Source organism: Physeter macrocephalus, chromosome 20 (assembly GCF_002837175.3).
Source record: "Physeter macrocephalus isolate SW-GA chromosome 20, ASM283717v5, whole genome shotgun sequence".
Lineage (NCBI taxonomy): Eukaryota > Metazoa > Chordata > Mammalia > Artiodactyla > Physeteridae > Physeter > Physeter macrocephalus.
In genome coordinates this window covers 98,344,127-98,355,965 of record NC_041233.1, presented here as the reverse complement: position 1 = coordinate 98,355,965, position 11,839 = coordinate 98,344,127, and the positions used below count along the sequence as shown (strand labels likewise).

The following is an 11,839-nucleotide window of genomic DNA, read 5'->3' as shown; positions in this document are numbered from 1 at the left end:
ACGCACAGGCTCAGCGGCCATGGCTCACGGGCCCAGCCGCTCTGCCGCATGCGGGGTCTTCCCGGACCGGGGCACGAACCTGTGTCCCCTGCATCGGCAGGCGGACTCTCAACCACTGCGCCACCAGGGAAGCCCACAGCAAGTATTTTTAAATAAATATTCAGAAGCTCAAGGAAAGTGCTTGTCTTATGCTTGGAAGCACACTGGACCCCATCGGCTCCTGCTCCCAATAAATTATGCTGGGAGTGTGTCTGGAAGAATAAACATGAGACTGAGCGCTCACAGGAATGGTATAGGGTTGATGTGCATGAGCGCTTTCACATGCTGACACGTGAGCAGACCTTTGGTTCCACTGCAGGCAAGCTCTTCCTATCCGACCATTTAAAAACTATCCAGGATACAACAGCCACTCCTACTGTGGATGGATACTTCCACCCAGTTTTGATGCGGTTTCAGTTTGATCCTGTGAAACCACCAGAACTCCCCACCAGAGATAAATGAGGAGATTCTGGCCTTTATTAGTGTGCACAATTAACACAGGTGACCTGGCTGTACTTGCCAACCTTCCTGCTATTTTTTTTAAAAATTAATTTATTTATTTTTGACTGCGTTGGGTTTTTATTGCTGCGCACAGGCTTTTCTCTAGTTGCGGCGAGCAGGGGCTACTCTTCGTTGGGGTGCACGGGTTTCTCATTGCAGTGGCTTCTCTTGTTGCAGAGCACGAGCTCTAGGCACTCGGGCTTCAGTAGTTATGGTGCGTGGGCTCAGTAGTTGTGGCTCACGGGCTCAGTAGTTGTGGCTCACGGGTTTAGTTGCTCCGCAGCGTGTGGAATCTTCCCGGACCAGGGCTCGAACCCGTGTCCCCTGCATTGGCAGGCGTATTCTTAACCACTGCGCCACCAGGGAAGCCCCCTCCTGCTATTTTTATGCACCTCCCTACATGTGAGCACCTTTGACCTACTCTGAGCTCAGACCCCCTGATCTATTAGAGTGACTTTGTCAGTCTTTCTTTAAAAATGAACAAGCAATAAAACGAATTTAATCTAGAAGCAGCAACTCAGTAAGGGAAATGAAAACATCAGAAGTTACCTAATCACAGCCACAGCCATCCAGGGCTCTGTCTTATCTGCTGGGTAATAAAAATGGGACCTTCCTAAACGTGAAGGGCATCAAATAAAATAAGTAGTAAAGTTGTTGCTTTCCTCTGGCTCTTGGGGGGATTGCTATGCTGTTTACCCAGTGTATACGAACTACAAAACACTGTCATGGGTTTGAAACACCTATGTTCTAGGAAAGTTTTTTGGGGGGTGCAGGGGGAAGGTTGTTTCCACATAAAGCAAAAATTGAAACACAAACACCTTTGAGAACAGGGATTGTTAAGAGGGCAGCAGAAGGAAGGAATGGGCAGAAAAGAATATCTCCTCTGAAGTTAGGGTAGTTTTTCCTGAAGAGTAGGTTTCAGTCTCAGTTTAAGTAGAACACTTTTAAATACCTTGGACAGCTCAAAACTGCTATTTGGGGAACCAAGAACCAAGTGAGCCAAGAATTGAGCAGTGCTTTAAAACTCCTGGCAAAGCAGCAAGAGGATGAAGAGTTGGTTTTGCATAGTTCTGAACACAGGAGTAAAGAAGCAGAGGCATCTCTTCCCAAAAGGCGCCGGATCCAAAAGAGTAGGATTTAGTCTCAGTTTAAGAACACTTTTAAATAGCTGGGACAGCTCCAAACTGCAGTTTAGGGAACAAGTGCATCAAAAGAACAGTGCTTTAAAAATCCTGGCAAGGCAGCAAGAGGATGAAGAGTTGGTTTTGCATAGTTCTGAACACAGGAGTAAAGAAGCAGAGGCATCTCTTCCCAAAAGGCGCCGGAATCCTAGGCATCAATGGATCCGTCGCGGGGGCGGGGGTGAGGGGGGTATTTCTCAAAGTCTCCCAGGGCACTCACCCCTCCCTACCCCGCTCCACTACTCCGTCCACCCTTCCTCCCTCCATCTTCAGGACCCGCCCCCCACCCCCCGAGGGGTGTGCAGCACTTCTTAAGCTCCAGCCCCCAAGAACCACCTCTGCAGCCCGGACTCTTCCTGGAGCTTGGCAAGTTCTGGGACTGAAAGCCAGGCTTGCACGGCCGCCAGGGGCCACTCGGGCCTGGAGGTCGGGGGGTGGGGTGTGCGTGGGGGAACTAGAGCCTTAAAGGCCACCCACTTCCTTCGAGGGGATGAGGAACGCATCTTCCTCACAGTACTTCTCAGGGGTCAGCCCGCTCCTCACTCGACGGTGATCAATACTCACTCGACGCGGCTCGACCACCTCCTAACTGTGCCCCTGGACTCCGCCCTAAGGGTCCTCTGGCGTCTGTGACGGCGCGGGTCCCGACCTCTTCAGTCGGCTCAGGCCAGCGCTTCAGGGGTCCCTCCAGTACCCTCCCCCGTCCCCTGCCCCCCGGCACTTTCTCTAACCGAGGAAGGAGCGCAGAGGAACTTGGCTGAATCAAGGGACCTGCGAGCCTATGGATGAGTTTTAAACCCGAGAGCCAATTAAATATTATTGGAACCTACTGTAAGGGCGGGAAAGGGAAGGTTAGGAGGCGGAGAGACCGAGTCCCACGGCGGCGGGTCCAGCCCCGGAACCCAGCACAGCCCTCCCTCGGCCCTTCCCCGCCGTCAGGACGAGGGGCGCTGCCACCCCAGCCGGGACCCTGCGCCTCCCCGCCCCCGATTCCCCTCAGGACGCGCAAGTCGGCCCCTCCCCACCCACGCCGGGCCGAGCAAGCCGAGCGGAGGGCAAGGGCGACACGAGGGGCCAAAGTTCCCCGGACTAAGACGCCGCGCGCAGCTCTTCCTACACAGCAGCTGCGGCTCCGGGCGAACGCCTGCGCCTCAAAGGTTGGTCTCGCGCCGCAGTCCGGGACGGGTGCAGGGCCCTCACCCTCTTACCTGACGCGCGGCCCCGAGGGCGAACTGGGCTTCCGCCCGCCGGGTCCGTTCCCCGGGCGGCGTGGCGGCCGTGGGCGGGGTCGGCGGTCGCACCGCCCTCCCCACGGGCTCCGGGGCGGCTCGGCGCCGACTGAGGGAAGAAACGCCCCGGCCGGAAGTTCGGGCTCCGCAGGCACCGGGTCCACTCCGGGCGGCGGGGGCGGGGCCGCTCGTCCCTCAGTCACTCGGGGCGGGAGGTGGTGGCACCGGGGAGCGGGAAGGGGGAGCAGGGTGCCGGTGGGCGGCGGAGGACGGCTTCTCAGCCGAGTTTCCACCTGAGGAAACCCGCGCTCCCCATGGCGTGGGCGCGAGCGCCCCCTGGAGGCCCCGGCGGAGGGCGCGGCCTGCAGCGGAGCGCGCCGCCTCGCCCCGGCCGGAGAGCAGGTCCCGGGACTTGGGGGCTCCCGCCGCGGGCGGCCGCAGCCCCGCTTCCACGCCTGGCCCCGTCGCTCACCCCGGGCGCCGAGGGACACGTCACCCTGAGGACCTCCTCTCCACTTCGGGGTAAAGCGGGAATATCTGGAAGGCGGTGGGAGCGATGCTTCTTTTCACACACATTATAGGAAACGTCTTGGATGGATGCCCAACTGCCACCAAAACCGGTGAGGGTATCGCTCACTTCTGCATCCTCGGTGTCTACAAGAGTGCCTGGCATATGGTAGGAGTCTGGTAATTATTTTTTATCAAATAAGTGTATGAATAAATGAACGAACGATGCGGCTTTTTTTTTTTAATCCCGTGATGTCTTCCTGAATACATCCACTTCACAAAAAGTATTAGACAGAAAGGCTTAGGGACCACCAATGTTTGAAAATAGATAGAAACACACTGACTTATGTAAGGGGTAGCCACTGCCACATGTTCTGAAGCACTTTAGAAAGAAAGCGTGGCTTTCCTGTTCCATACTTATTAAAAGTCGAATTCAGAAATGAGTGTTAGAGGTGTGTATACTGTGCATTGCATCTGTTTCTGCAACGGTAGATAAACTAGACAGCTACATTCTCTCAGCATAGACGTATTGTCAGAGTCACAAATTGGACTTCAGAATCCATAAGGTCCAGAAAAGGCTGTCTCTGTCTGACATTAGGATGACATGGAGGATATTACACACAGTGTGGACAGAGATACAGGGACATAGGAGGGTCTTCCTCCCCATCCTCTTAAGGCACATCTAACAAACTTCTCTGACAACCTGGAGGGTGGATGGCAAGAAATAAACTCTTTCTTTGTTCGAATTCTCACTTCCTTTTATGAAAATAGATTCTATTCCGGATAGAACCCTTTCAGATTTCAGATTTACTTGTTCATATTCTATTAATAGTTATACAGAATTCAGATATATTACTGTTATTTGGCCCATTTGACTGATGTAATATTGACAAGATGTGATTTATGTGCTCAGAATGACACAGCTGGGGGGCTATTTGACTGTAATTACTTAGGGGTTTTATTACCTTCCCTCCAAAGGGAAGTGTGCAAATGTGAAAGCAACAATTGTTCCCAATTACCTGAGATACTTTCTGTAAATATCTAACCCCTTCCTGTATTTTTATTAGCCACATTGAAAGGAAAATGATCAGATGATTGTACAGAATTTTAAAGCGAACAATGTGCCTTTAAAATTGCGTAATAAACAAGTGGTTAAAATATCAGAGATAGGGTGGGAGGGAGGGAGACGCAAGAGGGAAGAGATATGGGAACATATGTATATGTATAACTGATTCACTTTGTTGTAAAGGAGAAACTAACACACTATTGTAAAACAGTTATACTCCAATAAAGATGTTAAAAAAAATCAGAGATATTATCGGAATTCAGTTAGGATGGTATGTGTCACATCTGATAGACAATGGAATGGTAAATAACAAATCAAATAAATAAATGCTCACATAGAAAATACAACATAGCATTTTATGAATAAGAGCTTATTGCCATAATAAGATATATAAAATTGACCTCATGAATATAAATAGCAAAAAAAAACCCCAAAGCAAAACTCTTTTTTAATCAATTTTCTCTCCAGACCAAAAAAAAAAAAAAAAAGAAAAGCCTAAGAAGTAAAATAAAATTAGGAATTTACCTACTGGTCTGTGTCCTTCCAATGGACACAAAACTTTTAACATGCATTTTGGTTGTAGCAAGCTGTTGACCTGTTTAACGAAGGGGAGGTGTTTGATTTTGTTCTTGTAATCTGATGTGAATACAGAAGGGCTAGAGCTCTTGAACCTGAAGATATTTCAAACTAAGAAGTAGCAACAAATCTTCAGGTTACTCGTGCTTGTTAGATTGAATTGCTGTGGTACATGGAGCTCTTTGGAAGAGCAGTTGGCTAGTTGTCCCCTTCGGACAGTTTGTACCAAGTGGGTGGACATCCTGGAAATATTCAAAAGTATCCTAGAATCTCAGGGTCGCAGAGTACCTTCCATACCAATGAGTAGCCCACATGTACTTACAAATGGGCTGTTCAGTGACCAAATTGTTTTATTATTGTATCAAAGCATAATCTAAACAGTGATATAGGCATTTGGCTAAGTAATTCATGGTGTTTAGTAATTTATCTACGGGAGATTCGGCCCTGGAAAATTGTCCCCTCTAACCTACTTGATTTTAGGAATTTAGGAACATAACGAGACCATGTGATTATGCACTGGGTTGACTTTACTGTTCTGTCACCCCACCACTTACATATGCCCTAATTTTTGTTGCATGTGTGGGCTTAGGGATTTTACAAAAGAAGAGCCATTGTAGTATTTTCTTCCACTTCAGTTCCTTATATTACACATGTAGTGGTTAGAAATAGAACAAATGTGACCATTTGCTGGTAACAGTGCTAAATGATTGGGGAAAAAAAAAAGATGACCCCTAATCTCTCCTAATTGTACACATTTATCTATACAACTTAGATAAATGAAATATTAATATTCCATATGCATCATATGAAACCCATCATTCTTCCCTTACTGTTAACTCCCTGGATAGTTTATATTTCCTGATGCCCATTGTTTGGCTTCTTTCCACTCTGGTTTCCACTTTTTTATTTAGTTGATGTTCAAGAGCCCACTGAAACAGACACACAAGAACTGAATGGAATTTCTCAGGCAGGAATTTCTTATGTAAAGTGGCCTCTCACTGAACTATGGTTTTGCTCATCCACCAGACTTACAGAGTGCAGCTGACTCTGTGAAAAGGCTCTGTCAATGGAACCAACCCAAGTGCCAATGCAGGGGCTCATTCATTTACTGAGAGCACCCACTGAGAGGAGATCCTTTTCCCAACACAGTTTAATAAGACATAATGTTCAAACCTGAGTACTCAAGACAGCTTTTAAAAGAATAAAACATCCTCAGAGAGATCCAAAGACCCAATGTAAAAACACTCATATTTTATTCTATAAAAAGATGTTTCAATTGTAAATGATCACTGCAAAAGCAATGGTTTATAAGAGGGAGTGGTTTCTGCAACTGGGCCTTCTATATGGAAGTGATGAATATTTGGTTACCCTTTGAGCCCCTCCTATGGTTATTATTTCCCCTCCTGGAGTTTAGGAGCTTGTATTATTTTCTATTCCCATTTTCCAAAGAATTGCAGATGTGCTTGGTAGGATAGATACCTGAGGGAAGTGCATAGGCTTAGAACAAAAACAAAAACAGCCTTTATGCTGTTAGTACATGGGGAAATTAAAAGTTACCCCTCAGAAAAGAATTTATTGTGCTAAAACTATATGAGAAACTCTGAGTAGAACTTTAGTTACCAGGGAAGAGACAAGTCGCTTCTTGGGGAAGGGGTGACATTACCAAGAATGTAGTGAGAATAAGAGAAGCTAAATGATGGCTGATCTAGGAATCTGCAGTTGGGAGTGAGATGAATAAGCCAACTTCCAAACTCTCTCCTGCGCAGTAGTGATATCAGTGTATTGCTCACTTAGTGTAGCTCTAGGGACCATGGAACAGGGTAACATTTTGGAGAAAGGGAATCAAAAGGCTCTATCCTATTGAAGATGCCAAAAGGAGGATTTAAAATAAGTGTTCCATTTGACTATATTTTCAAACGCACTTTCTCAAAAACAAAAGCAGGACACCTTCTTTAGAAATCATTTACACACATACATTGCAAAATCCATATATATTTTGTTACCAAAAAAAAAGATAATATACAGGAATGCTTGTATATGAAGAGGAAGTAGTTAGAAAGATACATATAAAAATGTCTCGGGGCTTCCCTGGTGGTGCAGTGTTTGGGAGTCCGCCTGCCGATGCAGAGGACACAGGTTCGTGCCCTGGTCCGGGAGGATCCCACATGCTGCAGAGTGGCTGGGCCCATGAGCCATGGCCGCTGAGCCTGTGCATCCGGAGCCTGTGCTCTGCAACAGGAGGGGCCACAACAGTGAGAGGCCCGTGTACTAAAAAAAAAAAAAAAAAAAAAAAAAAAAAAGGTTACTTCTGATTTGTAAGCTCTTAATTACAGATACTAAAAAGGGGCGATAACTAATTGACAAAAATCAGAAGCAACCAAGATGTCCCTCGATAGGTGAATGGATAAACAAACTATAGAATATCCATACAATGGAATATTATTCAGTGATTTTAAAAAACACAAAACTATCAAGCCATGAAAGACATGGAAGAACCCTAAATGCACACGTCTAAGTGAAAGAAGCCAATCTGAAAAGGCTACATACCATATAATTCCAACTATATGACATTCTGGGAAAGGCCAGACTACAGTGACACAAAAGATCAGCGGTTGCCGGGGGTTGGGAGAGGGATGCATAGGTGGAGCGCAGGGGTGTTCAGGACAGTGGAACTCTTCTGTATGCTACTGTAATGATCCATACATGACATTCATTTGTCCAAACCCATAGAACAGTGCAATACAGAGAGTGAACCTTAATGTAAACTACGGACTCAGTTAATAATAATGTAGCTATATTGATCAATTGTAACAAACCTACTGCACTAATGCAAGATATTAAGAGGGAAACTGGGGAGAGGAGAAGGGACACATGGGATTCTCTGGACTTTCTGCTCAATTTTTCTGTAAAACTGAAGCTGCCCTTTTAAAAAGTCTATTAATTTTTAAATAACTTAATGTTGGCTTTTAATATTTATATGTAATAATAAATGGCCAATAATAACATAATATAATTGAAAACTATCATTTCAAAACCAAGCCAGGACTATGATGCCCTAATCATGTTTTATAAGGTAAGGCACTGAATGCCTGTCTTCGTTATCTAGTTTGTATATGCAGCTATCTGGGGACCGGTCCAGGTCTTGCCTGGATCAGAGCTGGCGCGGACCTGACGCGCCCTCATCCACTGGCACGGCCTTGGCGAGAGCTGGCCTCTGCCGCCCTCCATTGCCAGGATCCCTCTGATTCCCACTAGGGTGCCAGGCACCAGGGGCAGCTCCCATGTGCTGGCAGGTGCCTCTTCTATCTGGTTGGTGATCACTGTGGCCACACGGCCGGGCCCGCGCATCCCACAGCGCCGGCTCCACCTGCCAGCCCAGCGCCACGTGGGGCCACTGGCCGTGCGCACCACGCCCCAGCACCAGGGATGGTGAAGATGCTGAGCAAGCGGGTCTGCTCTGAGCCCCGCTCTGCGAACGGCGGCCGTGGCTAATAGGGTGCCGGAGAAGGCGGCCCGGGAGGCTGGGAAGCAAGCCCCGCAATGGTTTGTTTCGCTGCCTCCCTGCCCAGCTAACGGCCACAAACCCGCACTGCAACAGACGCACTTCGACACCAATCTGGACTTCCAGTCTGTCATTCCTAAAGCCTGGGTGGCAGTGCTTGTAGCCTAAAAATAAACTCCCGCTTCCCCTGGGGACATTGGGATTTATTCTATTGAAATTGCACAGATTGTTTTCATTCCTCGGGGTTTGAAGCATTGAAGGCTGAAATATGCTTCTCAGCTCTTTGCCTGTATTTGTTTTAGTGATGGAGTCACCCTTGAAACACACGCCGCTCCCATGGCAACTGCCAAAAAACAAGATCAGACTTCCACCGGAGTGGGGAAAGGAAGCCTCTCAAGAAAGCCAAGAGCTGCTTTCTTCCATGGGTGTGACTCTCCCTTTTAGGGCCTGGTCAGGAAGGGAGGACCTGGTGAGCAGGACTTGAAGAAAGACCAGCATGACAAGGATGTTTTCATGATGAAGTCCTGCATGGTGCCAACTCAACTGAAAAAAATGTTAAAGTACGCCCTTCTCTTTGGGTTAGAAGGAAATGTTGGAATTAAGAGTTAATGCTTATTTCAAACAGTTACATGAGGGGAAGGTATTGCACCTTAGCTCGTATTCACACAATTGCATGCACTGTCCTTGATATTATAAATAGATATGATATATAGAGATAGATATGGCTAGATATATAGATGGATATATACATATACACAGTGCATACAATAAAATGCACATATAATTTATATAATTGTTGCATATAATTATATAATGTTCCATTTATTTTGAAACTTTGTACTTCTGAGCAGATATTGTTTGGAAAACACTTGCAGCACTTAATATAACACTTTCTTATATTAAATACAGAGTTGAGGTTCACGAGACCTTTGGATCCAGCCTGAAAAGCAAGGCTTCATTTCCTTCTAACAGAAGAGTTCTCAACCCTATGAGACCTTGTGCTCACTTTTATCACAAATATTTTGTAATGCCTCCTTAACTGTCCTAAAATGCAATTCATAGGTAATGTCATTTACCTACAACATAATTTTTTTTTTTTCGGTATGCGGGCCTCTCACTGTTGTGGCCTCTCCCGTTGCGGAGCGTAGGCTCCGACGCACAGGCTCAGCGGCCATGGCTCACGGGCCCAGCCGCTCCGCGGCATGTGGGATCTTCCCGGACCGGGGCACGAACCCGTGTCCCCTGCATCAGCAGGCGGATTTTCAACCACTGCGCCACCAGGGAAGCCCCCAACATAATTTTTAAAAAATCAATACAATGCTCTAACTAAAATATAAAGGAGAAATAAAAGGGAAGTCATTAATAATAATATGGGGGGCTTCCCTGGTGGCACAGTGGTTAAGAATCTGCCTGCCAATGCAGGGGACACAGGTTCGATCCCTGGCCCGGGAAGATCCCGCATGCCGTGGAGCAACTAAGCCCACGCGCCACAACTACTGAAGCCCGCGCGCCTAGAGCCCGTGCTCCACAACAAGAGAAGCCACAACGAGAAGCCCAGGCACCGCAACGAAGAGTAGCCCCTGCTCGCTGCAACTAGAGAAAGCCTGTGCACAGCAACGAAGACCCAACACAGCCAAAAATTAAAAAATAAATAAATTTTTAAAAAAAGAATAATTTGTCTAAAATAATAATAATAATACGGTACAGGGACACAATGTAGAGTCCCTTACATGTAGAGTCACATATGAAAGTGACAGACACAAATGAAGGCTGATATAGGTGTCTCATATTGGCAAGTAAAATATCCCAAATTGGTGATAGCATTTTCTGAAATGACAAATAACTCTTAGTAAAGCAAGCAAAACAGTGTGATCTTCCTCTTTTTACACTGTAGTTGCATTCATGAAATTCAGTGTATATTAAAACCATGCAAAAAATATTTTGTGTAAAATAAGTTGGGTTCTAGGCTCAGATAATCATAAATAGGGTGTTCATTTTATCTGACTTTCTTACACAAATATCTGATGGGGTATTCAAAAGTTGACAGAACTGTCCCATACCAACAGCACTACCCAAATATTGTGACAACTAATCCTCTCTCCCACACAGATTTCCAAAACATTCCCTAGGGGTAATTCCAAACCACCCTACCTTTGAAACCACTGTTCTAAAGACAGAACTCCAATAGGAACATAATGTTAATGTATTTCATAAATTGACTTGAGATTTGAATCAAAGAATGGAAGGCAAAATTGCTGTAAATGAGACTGTCTTAAAGGGTGGTAAACTGATCACAATGAAAAGAGTAACTTCCTAGAACTTGCCACTTCAAGAGAGGTTGAAATGACTTGCTTATTCACAAACAAAAAAGGGCTAGGTCTCCAGAAGCTTTTCTAAGCATTTCATAAGTGCAGCTGGTCCCAAGGCCAGGTGGTGCCTTAGGAACTCAGTCATGGGGAATAATACAGTAGCAAAAAAGGAGGCCAGCGATGAGCTGAATGAAATTGGGGCATGAGATGCAGAATTCTCAGCTTCTCCATCTCCAAACAGCTGCCTGTCTGTAGAAACCATGTCAAGCCAGCTCCAGCACCACATCTCTTCTGCAGGGTTAAGTGCCATTTGCTTGTATGCAAATAACACAAATTCCAAGCAGATTCTATATGCTGTCTACCAAATAGTGACATGGAGTTGTGCAAAGAAGGAAGACTGAATTAAGAGGAAAGAGATGAGGCAAGAATTCTCAACCCTGGCTGCACACTGATATTGGAAAACCTTTAAAAAATATGGATGGTTAGTCCCATCCCTTTGGAATTCATTTTTTTCCAGTATGGGAACTAAAATATTGCCTGCCATATCAGTAAACAAAGGATGTTGCAGCCATCAAGCAAGCACATTACAGCCGCCCGGATGGTGAGCGCTGAGGGAACTCAGGATGGAGGCAAATGGGCTGCCGGTTGCCAAGCACATCTAGCAGTCGGCTGCTGTAGCCACCCCCGATGGTGCATCTGAGGAAACTCAGGAGAGGAAAACAGGATACTGGCCCCTGATAGCTGAGGTGCATACCAAAGGAATGATTTCAGTGAGCCCAGACTTTTGCATCTTCCCATACAGAGAAAAGCACTAAATTCCTTAATTTGAGATAACTGGTTTTCTTTTTTCCTGTGGCATTATTTTTTTGAATTTTTGAATTTTATTTTTTTATACAGCAGGTTCTCATTAGTTATCTATTTTATACATA

The 11,839-nt window shown here is 46.1% G+C and overlaps 1 protein-coding gene and 1 long non-coding RNA gene across 4 annotated transcripts in view; one reads left to right on the top strand and one right to left on the bottom strand.

The window, feature by feature from the left end:
• LOC112066933 (uncharacterized) overlaps positions 1–3,041 on the bottom strand; it is a 39,508-nt gene extending 36,467 nt beyond the window's left edge. For all 3 annotated transcript variants that reach the window (XR_008616138.1, XR_008616137.1, XR_008616139.1), the window contains exon 1: positions 2,930–3,041. This is a non-coding gene — a long non-coding RNA (uncharacterized lncRNA). The remainder of the gene's footprint in view (positions 1–2,929) is intronic.
• Positions 3,042–3,462: 421 nt separating this feature from the next.
• The window catches only part of ERI1 (exoribonuclease 1), a 47,813-nt gene continuing 39,436 nt past the window's right edge, over positions 3,463–11,839 (top strand). Inside the window, exon 1 of the mRNA XM_007101599.4 lies at positions 3,463–3,626. The gene's annotated coding sequence lies outside the window, so the exon portion shown is untranslated. The remainder of the gene's footprint in view (positions 3,627–11,839) is intronic.